Below are 12,298 nucleotides of genomic sequence, written 5' to 3'. Positions count from 1 at the left end.
TTGGACGACTTGGATGGCAGTTCTTACGTGTTTAGGGCAATGTGACTGATTTTGATTTAAGGCCATCCAAACAGTTGTTTGTTTTTACTAAATTATCTGTTGAGGATCTGTTCTGAATACAATAATAATCTAAAATATTGAACCTGTAAACTGTCAAAGTACTTTGTATAAAGTTTGAGTTGAAGAATAAACATTGAATTTGTTAGTAAACCGTTATACAGATGTATAAGTTCACAGATGCACTTTTTTATTTATATTCCTCCCCCACCTGTTGATGTCATTGTTTGGCACTAAGTTTTGTGATTGAGATCAACGCTGTGCTTTAAGATCTAAATTTAGTTCATGTTGTGCAATTTCCTGGAGTATTTCTGTCATGGAGAAGCTTGAAATAAACCGCTGAACTAATACAAAGTCACATGTTTGAGGTGTGGCAGGTTCTATGCATAATAAGACTCCACGTTTTGTTGTTAGCGGAGCATGTTATGCTGACCAAATGATTGCAGCTTTCTTGGTTTGCTAATTGCTATCAAACCACGCAGTCCTATTCTCCTGCCCTTTAGTTGGACTGCCTGGCTCTGCTTGTTCGTTGTAATTAATTAAAGATTGATCACATCGAGGAGAGCCCCACCGTCAATCCCAACAGTGCAGCGTGTTTGTGAAGGCGATGTTTTCGCTCGCTAAAACGTCTCAGGATGAGCGCAGGCTGGAGAGGACTGTCAGGAAAAGGCCATTCAAAAGTGTGGGGGACCTTCACAAAGAGAGGACTGAGGCTAGAGTCAGTGCATCAAGAATACCAGGAGTAGTTCGAAATCCGCGCAGTAATCTTCACTTTACTGTGCGGATGCCAAATTACTCCTGGTATTATTACGCCTTACAATATAGTCCCCCCTTTTATCTGCTTAGAAAATCCACATTGTTAAATTTTGTGTAATTATACTTTGTAGTGGAACACTTCACGTAACCATATTTAAATAGGGAAAACGTGGAAGAGCTTGGTAGCTTCTATCTTGACCTGTTTTGGAGCTATAGAGGAGAGAGGGAGAGGCTAAATGCTAACGCCGTCTGCGCTGTGTTTACGTGACTGAAGGCACGGGTGAAGATCAGACAGGTCCTAAAGAACTCGTCAAAGCTAAGGTAAGAACATATCTCAGTATGTAAAAACGGTGGCCTGTTCCTTTAAGGCAGTCATTCAAGTAAAGGTCCAAATTAAGTACTAAGTACATAATGCATGATTATGGTTTTCAGAGGGTCCACATTTCTTTGTTTAAAATAATTTTTCATAGATTTTATGTAACATTCTAATCTTCTGAGATTTTGAATTTGGGGTTACAAGCTGTAAATCAGTATCAAGATTAAAACAAACAAAGGCTTGACATGTGGCACTGTGCATGTCATGAGTGATCATGATCATATATTAGTTCACATTTGAAGTTGTATTACAGAAATAAATTAACTTTTTCGCGATATTATGGCTTCCGAGTTTAACCTGTAAAACTTAAAGGTATAGCGGAGGATGTTCTATTTCCGGGTGGATCATCAAGACGATTGGTCCTAATTGTCAATCATTCTGGTGATATGCCGACGTAAGGCCGTCGTGCGCGCTCGCCCCTTGTTAATTTCTGCGCATGCGCACTTTCAGGCCTATGTGAGTTACGCTGTTAGCCGTTCATTGCTGCTGCAGAACGCACCGAGTCGTTTGAAAATGGCAAAGGGGCAAGAGAAAAAGTGTATGAGAAGAAGAGAAAGGCTTCAGAAGAGAGAAACAAGACCAGAGATTCTTCCTCCTCGGAGGCAGGTAGAGCGTTGCGCATGCTCATTTTTTTTTTTAAAGTGGAGAGGGCGGTTCTTTCCTAAAATTCGTGAAAAACCTCCTGTATACCTTTAACTTGTTTAAGGTAAGGTTTATTTCCAAAGCTCTTTCCAAAGTATTTTCTGGAGGTATTTTTAAAACCCGGAAGGCAAGACGCTTGGATTCAGTTAACTCCGCCCCCTCTCTCCGCTCATGCAACAGTAGCAGTAGTAGAAATATAATATCACAGCAAACAGAGAAGGAACGTCACAATGCATTTACAAGGAGTTAATATTTGTGGGATTTACGTTGGTTATAAAAGTGAATCCACTTTGGTTCTGGCGAAGGTTCACCAAACATCCATCAGCGACGGTCACAAACTTCTGGCGAGTGGCGTCTTCTTTAGGAAGGTTGAATAAAGTCCTGCACCTCTCGCAGCCAATCGCACATTATCACAGTGACATTATTTTTGTTAGGTAAGAATAAAGAACAGTTGTCCAGAGTAGGTTAGAAAGAGCTCCTTCTTCACAACTTTCGGTGCAAACATCTGCGGGCACTTCCTTTCTTTTTGTTTTCCTTTCTTCTTCACTATTGCTTATTGCTTCACTGCACTACATTTGCCAATAAAGCCTAAGTGATAAGAGGTTATTGTAACACCCATGAGAGAAAAGGTCTGATGTTTTTTTCTGCCTGTCGAGCCCTTATTCTACGCACTGTAAGGTGACCCTGACCCGTTCAGAGCGGAGGCAGTGGGTGTGTGTTCGTTAGTCCATCTCCTGCTGGGACGCTGCCCTTTGCACACACCAGGCCAATTAGCTGTGCGAGGCTAGTGCGGAAAAATGGCTCTCCCCTTAGTGACTTAGATACTTTTCCGCCTGAAGGCCGGTCAACGTGTTCAAGATGTGTTTAAAGCTGCAGGAATGTTCACAATTGAAGTGATGAGCCACTGCAGGAATGGATTTGTCAGTATGGCTGATGATTACGAGACTATTTAAGGTCTCCAGATTTCACGAGCGAGGACAACAGAGCACATTAGAAATATCCGTTGTGCGAGATTGACGAAGGGACAGTGAGATTGAAGGAGGATGTGTGAAGAGCCAGACGTGGGTGACGTGAGACTGGGGGTGTGGGTCTGTCTTCGTAGATCAGACGGCAGACCTTCGAATGCAGCAGAGATAAAAAATGAGGAACAAATGACGAGGAAAGATTTGGGAAAGTTTTCAAAATGGTGAAATCATTATTTACAAATGCTTTAACGTGTTATCAGACATTTGATCACATTATTGTTCTTACAAAATTAGAACCTACAAAAGGCGGTTCGATTACAAAGTGAAGTGAAAATATTGTTGCATTTTGAACTGTTATTTGGAAGTGCGGCTTTACAAGGCACATTATTTGCAGCCGTCATTCCCAGGTTTATTTCTACAGCACATTCCTACAATTAGGAATGAAGTGCTTTACATATCAAATCAAACAAACGTAGACATTACACAGATAAAACCGTGCTCTTCAATACAAGAGTTTTCAGCCTGGATTTGAACCTTGTTAGGGAGGGGGAGATCTGTCGTCTTCCTGACAAACTTGCACAAAAACACATGGCTTTAGCCCAAAAAAAAAGCTCTTCGACTTGGGAGCAACCGTGTAATGCCTCATTTGAAAGCTAAGACCTACAAAAGTGATTGTAACTTCTTGTCATGATCTTGTTTTTTCATTACTTTTTTGGGGGCTTTGTCATTGTCTTTTAGTTACATTTTTGTCACTTTTGTGTTGTTTTTTGTCGGTTTTTTCACTGCTTTTTGTCATGTTTTCACCACGTTTTTTTTTCACACTTTTGTTTTTCCGGGCACATTTTTTGTTCCGTTGTCATCCTCGTTTTCGTCGCTATTTTGATCCTTTTCTTTGGAGCTTTTAGATTTGGGTAAAGCTTGGTTAAGGCGGGGGGGGGGTAAGAGGTTAAGGAGAAAACTGGTGACCCTAGAGCCAGTTGCTTTTCACGTTTGTGCATTAACATGGACTGTCCCAACCTAATAAACAAATAGGAAGAAGACAGTGTTTAAAAAGCAGTCATCCATATTGGGTTGTTTAGAAATAAAAGAGCTCAGCACCACCCAGGACAGACGACTACTGTACTACCGTTGGAACTCTCCTGGACAAAGCTTACACAAACAGTAGTATTGTGAAGCATAATGGTCTATGTCTGAGATGTTGGAGCAGAGCGGACTGGCTTAATGTGGTTATGAAGCGTAATGTGGTTGTGTTGGAGTCTGAACATAAAGGCCTCTGAGCTGCTGCAGTGTCCCCCCCCCCCAAACATCTCTGTTGCTCATGGTTACATCTGGTGTTTCATCGTTAAAGCTGGTGTGTCCGATTTTTGTTCAACTGGCAAATGTAATGCTGACTTGTTCATTTTAAAAGTTGTTTTTTGGTTTTGGTCCCCGATTATTTTTCTCCAGTTTTGCCCGACACTTTTTCACACATTTGTTGACATTTAAGATGAACCCAGTATTGTAAATTTGCAGATCTTCCAGTCTTAGTTCAGGCATCTGTATCTCCTCTGTCTCTTTAAAGGAACAGGCCACCGTTCTACCACACTGTGATATGTTCTTACCTGAGCTTAGACGAGTTGATGCGTACCCGTCTGGTCTTTGTGTCCGTGGAAGAGCGTGGTAGCTTCCGACTTCACCCCCGTTTGGAGCCATAGGAATACATTGGGAGAGGCCAAATGCTAACAACATCTTTGCTCGTTTTGCGTGACTGAGGGCACGCACAAAGACCAGACAGGTACGCATCAACTCGTCTAAGCTCAGGCAAGAACATATCTCAGTATGTATAAATGGTGGCTTGTTCCTTTAAGAAACGCCTGACACGCCCATAAACACTCCCCCTTTTTTTCTGCGTGTTTAAATCAGTAGGAAGAGAACATGGGAGGGGCCTCACTAACATGAGGGGGATCATGTGAGTGATCTTTGAACCAAGAAGAGATGAGAAAATGGCTGTGTGTCGTAGTGTCCCCGGCTAGCTGCACAATTCCTATACTTTTACAACAAACTTTTATGAGGCAAATAGAATGTTACCCTACAAGAAGAAAAAAGTCAGGTATAGATACAGACGGCATCTCGTCATAGAAGGGGGCGTGGCCTCGCCAAGGGGGAAAATAGAATCTTTTGGGAACACAATTTTTCACTCTTTTTAGCTATTTTCTGGTGGAATATGAACTTATTTATCACATAAATAAAGTCAAATGTAAATCGGGCCCATATGGATATTTTCTCACAGCAGATTGTTCAGTAGAAGTGAAAAAACGGCTGTTGTAGCAAGCGCTAGCTAGCGTTAGCATTAGCCCGATGCTAACATGTAGCATCATGTTAGCATTCTCCGTTTTTTTATGTGTTTATGGGCTGTTGAACCACTTTGCTCCTCCCCATGTCTTTGTATCTTTATTTAGTAGAAAATTATATTCATAATTCAGCATTTGTTAAAGTAGTTTTGAATAATTAGAGAAAGTTTAGATTTTTTCAAAATTGTTTTCCCCCTTAACTGTTTTCAAACATGACCATATATGGGCGATTCTAGAGATGCCGTCTGTATCTATAGGACCTTTAAGTCCAGTCTGCCATTTTGCGTTTGGCGACCATTCGAACTACAGTTTCAAAGTGTTCTTGATGAATATTTTTAGAGTTTGGATGTGAAGTCAAGCTGACATAGTAGATATTTCCTCCTCGTTGCTCAGCCATGTAACCAGAAGCCTGGTCCTGCCTCTCCATCCGCTGTGTCAGTGTCCGTGTGGGGTTAAGGTGAAAGCAGGCTCCTCCTGGGACATTAGCTCACTCTCCATCTGTCTATATGTCTCCACCAGCACTGCTCTGCCTCTGGGGACTCTTCACGGCCTCCATTAATCCACACACACATAAATCTCACCCTCACAGCCACTCGCGGCCTGAAAGGCTTTTCAAACCAGGGGCCGGGACGTCTTTACAATCGCAGCAAGAAACGTACGTTGCAGTATAATTGCAATAGCAGGAGTAGTAGAAAAGCGCCATGTGGTGCACTATGGACCCGTCCACTGAACTGCATGGGTTTGTGGATGGCGACTAATGGGGCACTGGCTGTTGCATAAGTTTCAAGGTTCATTTAGTCAGACACTAAGATTAGAGATGTTGAAATCCTTAGCTTTACATGTTTCAGCGGCTTCTTGCAGGCTGTCCTCAGAAGTATAGTGTCACTTATCAGCTGTTCTTTATTCCAAGGTAAAGGTAAAGATTTCAACATCTCTAGTATGACAAACCTTGAAAGTTATACATTAAAGAGGGGGTATTCTGCTTTTTTCACTCACATAGCACCAGTCTATATCACACTACAATGATGACAAACCTTCTGTTGGTCTGTAAATGCAGTAAATTAGAATAACTGCCTTGTATAAAATGTCTCTCTCAAAATGGCTGTAGTGAATGTCTTGAAATCAGCCTCTGTCTCTTTAAGAACCTCTGAGCCTTTAGACACGCCCCCTCCACACGCTGTCTGTGGCATCAGTGGGGAGGGGGTTCTGCTGAGGAGCAGTGGTTGGTTACTTGGCTGGTGACGAAAGCTCGGAGGCGTCTCCAGGAGGTGGGGGCGTTCCTAGGAGGACTTGGGCAAACCTATCCCTAAAATGGCCGCCATCAGAGTTTTTACAGATTACTCAGAAATACGTGAATGTGCCAAGGCAACACTTCAGGCATGTTTTTAATGAGGGAATGACATAATAACATGATGTAAAGCTTGAAAAAGTCCATTTTGCATAATACCTCCCCTTTAAGACAAGTTATTAACAAGGTATCCCGTGTTACCCTCTGCACAGATAATATACCCATGTGCTCTTTCCATAGAGACCCCAGTGAGTCTGCCAGGCAACCCCCGAAAACTTTGGGCTGAAAAGGAGATTAATTCTTCATGCACTCTCATTCAGCATGTCCATTATTAACAAATACCTCAATATCGATCCAATACTGGAAGTTTGTTGTTGTTGTTTTAAGTATAAGCTGCTGATCTAAATAAGCACACACACTGTGCTCAGCAGAATGGAGACGCACACGTCAACAACTGAACAAAACAAATGACACAGTGAGTGTGATGATGCTCGTTGCATGTGACACCACATGACAGTGAAAGTGTTGGTCACATGACTTTCCTGTAAATGACACACACAGTGGCACAGCTCGGCTGCTTCATGCCGGTGCCTCGGCTCATTTAGCCCATCACTGAGAGGAATATTAACGAAAGACAAAGAGCTGGTAGTGACAGATGCACATGAACAATGAGTCTGACTTTGCTCCGTTGAACCGGCGCCCCCTGCTGCTGCTGTGTGGGACAGGATGATATACAAAAGGTTTTGACACCTTCACAGAGTTTAGGCAGTACTTAGTAACTTGTTTACCTTAATAAATCCTTTCCATAGTCCCTCTGGGGGTAATACAAGTGATGTTTGGGGGGTCTTTCATCTCCCCCTGGTGTCTCTGGCCAGAAAACCACAATTACAACTTCCCTGCACCGGGTTGGAGGCCCCAATACACACTAATGGTATCACGAAGAAGAAGCTAACAGGCTAACAGGCACTAGCGCCACTTAAACAGTATTTACAGCCAGGTTTGAGTGAATAAATGATCTCCATTGTGTAGCTGGATAAACAATATCCCTCTGTCCCTTTGTCTTTTCTGTCAGCGTAGTATTTACTCTCCAAGACAATGAGTAAAAAACACAGCATGCTACGACACCTGCAGTGGCGCTTATGGCCTCTAGGGGCATGAGTTACTTAGTACTGCTTCAAATATAAGTGCCGGCGCCTCAGCTCGTTTGGGCTCGACAACAATGTCCTGGACAGGGCCTGTTCCTGCGGCAGATCTCACATCCTCTTCAGTCCTGCCTCAGGGAGAAGACTAAGGAGTCTCCATCAGAGCCAGGTCCAACTGACTAAAGAACAGCTTTATCCAGAAGGCTGAACTCTCCCCTTTCCTCTATCTGCTGCCCCTATTATTCTGTGTGGTATAAGTAGGGTTGCAGAATTCCGCAAATGTTCAAATTGATGCTTGATGTTGATTGAGGACTTTATGTGAACCCACACTGTGTGACATTACTCAACTGGCATGTTTTATGGTTCAAAAACAAAATGCATGAGTAACTAATTGTTTATTCATTGAAAAATGCAAAAAGTGAATGTGCATATCATCGATTTGTTTTACATTTTTCTAAATATCCGACTTAAAATGAAATTTTGAGGAAATATTCTAACATTTGTTCAGGAATGTTGTACCGCTTTGTAGCTTTAGAGTGACTAATAATAATGAAGTAGTAGATGGTTTTATGGGATGTCCCTAAACTGGTTTTGTCAGAGCGATATTGTCGGCTCGCTCCGCTGAGCTGTTAATATGCGAAGGCTCGCACTGACACTTCCATTAAAGCATATTTATGATGCTCTCCTTCCACAACAGCACCAGAACATCTGATCTGGACACTTCCCCTCGTGTCATTTCACCGGCTGAAACAATATTAGAAATAAGAAGCCTCAGCCTGTCACTTCAGTTACACACGCTGAGAGTAACAGAACAGTTACTGAAAGTTTCATAGTAATTAACTAAACAGGATGCTCAAAGATCTTTAATAGTGGTGCGTTCATGTGCACCGTTTTCCCGAGATTTTCCCGGGAAAACGAGATGTGACGTAATTGTCCCCAGTTGGTTTGTGTTCATGTGGTTTTTAGGAGGAAAGAAAAAACTTCTTTTATCACTGATAAGCACTTAGCTGAGCTAATCATTTACATGTGTTAGCATCGCTAAAGCTAAACGTCAGTTTGTGAGTTTAAAAAAATATCTAGCATTGTTGTCAGGCATTTCACTTGCAGTTTAGTTACTACGAGGATGACGTTAGCTCACACTAAACACTAGAAAAGTGACAGTGTTTAACTTCTTAACTGCCGGCTCCAACAGGGGGATTTTCTCCAATTATGCATCTGCAAATCTCCAAGCTCATTAACTGGAGAGCTTACAGACTGCAGGCCAGTGTGACGCCTCATCTGAAACATAGGATCGTCTAGTTTCTAAAAATGTGAGCAAAATCTGCATAAGTGAAGCACAACTTATGTTACACTTGTTTATATTTGTCTCGAAACGTTGATGCTACTTTACAAAAAGATTCCCAAGACATACTTAGTAGTAGTATTAGTTTTCATTTGAAACTCACTGTAGTTACTAAGTGTATTGACAGCACCAACTGTGTAAAATGTTATAGCTATGGGAATAATAGTTTGGATTCCTTTTATTAAGACAAGGACTATTCGGCACATGTGATCCATTTCTGTGCAAACGGCACCCTTGTTTTCTTTAACGGCTGTAGCTCTGTAACCACGGCACCGGAGGCTCTGGGAGGGTTTTATTTTGAAGGCATGAAGCAGGGGAAGACAAAGACATCCCACATCATATATATATATACAACTGAAGAGAAAGAGATGTTGATGAAGTGATATTTATTTGATGTATGTTTTTAGTCCTGAATACGAAGTTGTTAGGAAAAAAAGGAAAACCGATATTTCTAAATATTATAACAAGCCTTTTATCAGTCACTGTAGAATATTTACATTTTGGGTGATATATAACACTTGTATATTAGTCATATTTTTCCTACCATTCAATAAATATGTCATGTCGTGTATAAAAATACAGAAAACCTGTTTTAAAGAAGGAGCCAAATGTTATCTATAATAGAAACCGCAATCTCAATGGCCGCCGCCATGGGCGCCGCCATGTTTATTTCCCATACCGACTTTGAAGCTAAGCAGGGAAGGGCCTGGTTAGGACTGGGATGGGAGACCGTTTGGGAACACCAGGAAGCCTGGCGAGAGTAGTGCGTGTGTGCGTGGTTGGTGCTGGGGGCTGATGTGCGCAGACTGGTTTCCTCGCTTATCATCACCGAGTCGGGTGAATGAATAATGCACCAAATTGTTAAGTGACTTTGAGCGTCTGGAAAAGCGCTATATAAGACTAATGCATTATTACTCTTATTATTATTATTACATTCGCGGCCGGCCCTCACGTGACCGTCCCACCGGCCGCGGGCATTGACCACGGGTCCATATGGACCGCGGTGCTGCTGCCCAAGGACAACCCGCCGTCACAAAAACGCGAGTGCACGACATCTGACTGCCGTGCGTGTGCGCGCATCCAAACAGGGCGATGTGTGCGTGTGTGCGCGTGCGTGTGTATGTGTGTATGTGTGTGTGTGTGTGTGCGCGCATCCAAACAGGGCCCTGTGTGCCATCGTCACTCACCCTAAACTGCAGCTGTAGACGCTCCGCACAGGTACAGATACATCCTCCACAACACACGACATCTGCGTGTCTTTGTTTACGTCTCTCCTGCAGTGACCGAGGCTGTGGTTCATTATAGATCCAGTGCTCCGTAATGTCAGAGACGCAGACAAATGCGTAAGATCCAATCCTGGCCATATTCCGCCTCCAAAGCTTTGTCTCCGAAAAAAAGTACACGCAAAAAGTGTTCTAACACCTGCTCAAACAAGAGCCTCTAATCAAACGCGCTGCTCCGACTGATTTATCCTCCGTGTGAGTAAAAGCGAAAATGAAACTACCACTTAACGAGCGCATGGCCTGTGTAATTTTCTTGTTTTTTTTTTACGTTGCTGCTGGACCATTTGTTTCTATTTTGCTTTCACGTATTGTGAGCCCAGAGGTACATTTTATTCTAAAGCAGCTTTGAAAGCATTGCCAATTTTATTGTGAGGTTATAAATACTGTCTAACAACGATCATTAGGCTATTTCATTTCAAAACCAACTTATTATTTTTTAGATTGCACTTGCACCGTGATGCACCAAACCACGGGTCCTGCACCATGACCCAAACCGTTAGAGCTGAACCCCTAATATTTATCCAATATTCCACTGTCTCTTGAATTCTATTCCCTGAGTTTAGCGAACATATTGTCGTTGTAGTTTATAAGAAAGGAGTACGGGTGCATCAAACACTCCAATTGCAGTTGGTTTGAAATTATTTTTAGCATTCATTATTTTAAACATTTGTAGTGGCCATAGTTTTTGGAATGGGTTGGGAACCACTGGTCTACAGCTGAACTGTGTGACGGGTTGGACATTTCTTTGTAAGCGTATTAGCGTATTACTATGGCCCCATTCTATTTAGAGTTATATTAAATAGGACACGCTCATTTATTTCATTTGCAATATGATGAATAACCCAGTTTCAAAGATAAAACCAGTTGTATATTGAAGAACATTTTCACATAAGTGCTATTGCAATGATATGTGACGGTAAAATGTCATAAATGGATGTATTTGAAACCAGCTCAACAGTTTCTCTGTGTATTGTCCTTCAGACGGTTTGTTCCTTCAGAGTGAGGGGAGGAGCGGGAGGATTAGCTCCTCAGCTGTTCCTACTGTCCACTCTCTGTCCCCTGTCCCGCTGGGCCGCCTCCCTGGTGTCCCGCACTGGATTTGGACAACAGCGGACAGTGAGCGGCGCCGCGTATCTGCGACACACAGGCTCAGAGTCGCTCCCATATGGAAAAGTAACAACGGCATTCTTGTGTTTGCCAGTCACAGCTCTGAGGGACTGTGCGGATAAGCACACTGTACACGGAAATGTACACGTGGTCCTTTAAAGTACAAGCTTCAACCTCTATGTAAAACTTTTGCTATAGATTACTGACATACATATGAGAGGAGAAAACATTTTGTAAGTTGTCATATAAAAATAAAGCCTTTTCTGTGATTTATTTTCATTGGTAAAATCAGAATAATGGATGGATTTAGATACAGTATTTAGTTACATTTTGTTGACATATTGGTTACAAAGGGTGTAGTTTTTTGATAGGCCTATGGAGATTGATGAAAAAGAAATGAACATGTGAAGAGTTTTTGTTTCCTCTCCACAGCAGCAGCTCAACCAAGAAAGGAGCAAGAGTTTATTTACACGATATTGAAGCCTCAACCGTCCCAATGACAGCCTGAATCTGTGTGGTTATGATGGGCACGCATGGGAAACACAGAGTCATTTCAGACTAAATGCTGCTGGTTCTTAGAGTCAGAACTAAACATCTTGTTTACGGAGTGAAAGAATGTGCTGGTCAGGATTGTGAGTGGACCTGGAGCCCTTTGGGAGAAGTAAAAACAAGCTTTCACTTCTAGCACTTCTGGCTTTGAAAACTGTTGCCTGATGTTCCTTTTGAAGCAGCAAAATCAAGGCGAGTCGACTACAGTGCACTGGAAGAGCCCAAATAGGTGCTGACCGTGTTGGAGCGTAACTCTGTGGGCCCATATGTACTATGTGCTTCATGTAGCTTGATGTGCAAACTCAGCACCGCGCCCTTATCACCAAATGCACTTGTCCGGAGGAGGGCCAGAACAGATCCGTATCTGCCATAAAGCCTGCCCCCCCCCCAGAGCAGGAAATAGCATTAGCGTCTATCGCCGGGCTCTGGTGACCTCTGAGTGACCTGCGAGTGACCGGGAA

This window comes from Gobius niger, assembly GCF_951799975.1.
Source record: "Gobius niger genome assembly, chromosome: 22".
Classification (NCBI taxonomy): domain Eukaryota; kingdom Metazoa; phylum Chordata; class Actinopteri; order Gobiiformes; family Gobiidae; genus Gobius; species Gobius niger.
Note: the sequence above shows the minus strand (reverse complement) of the source record.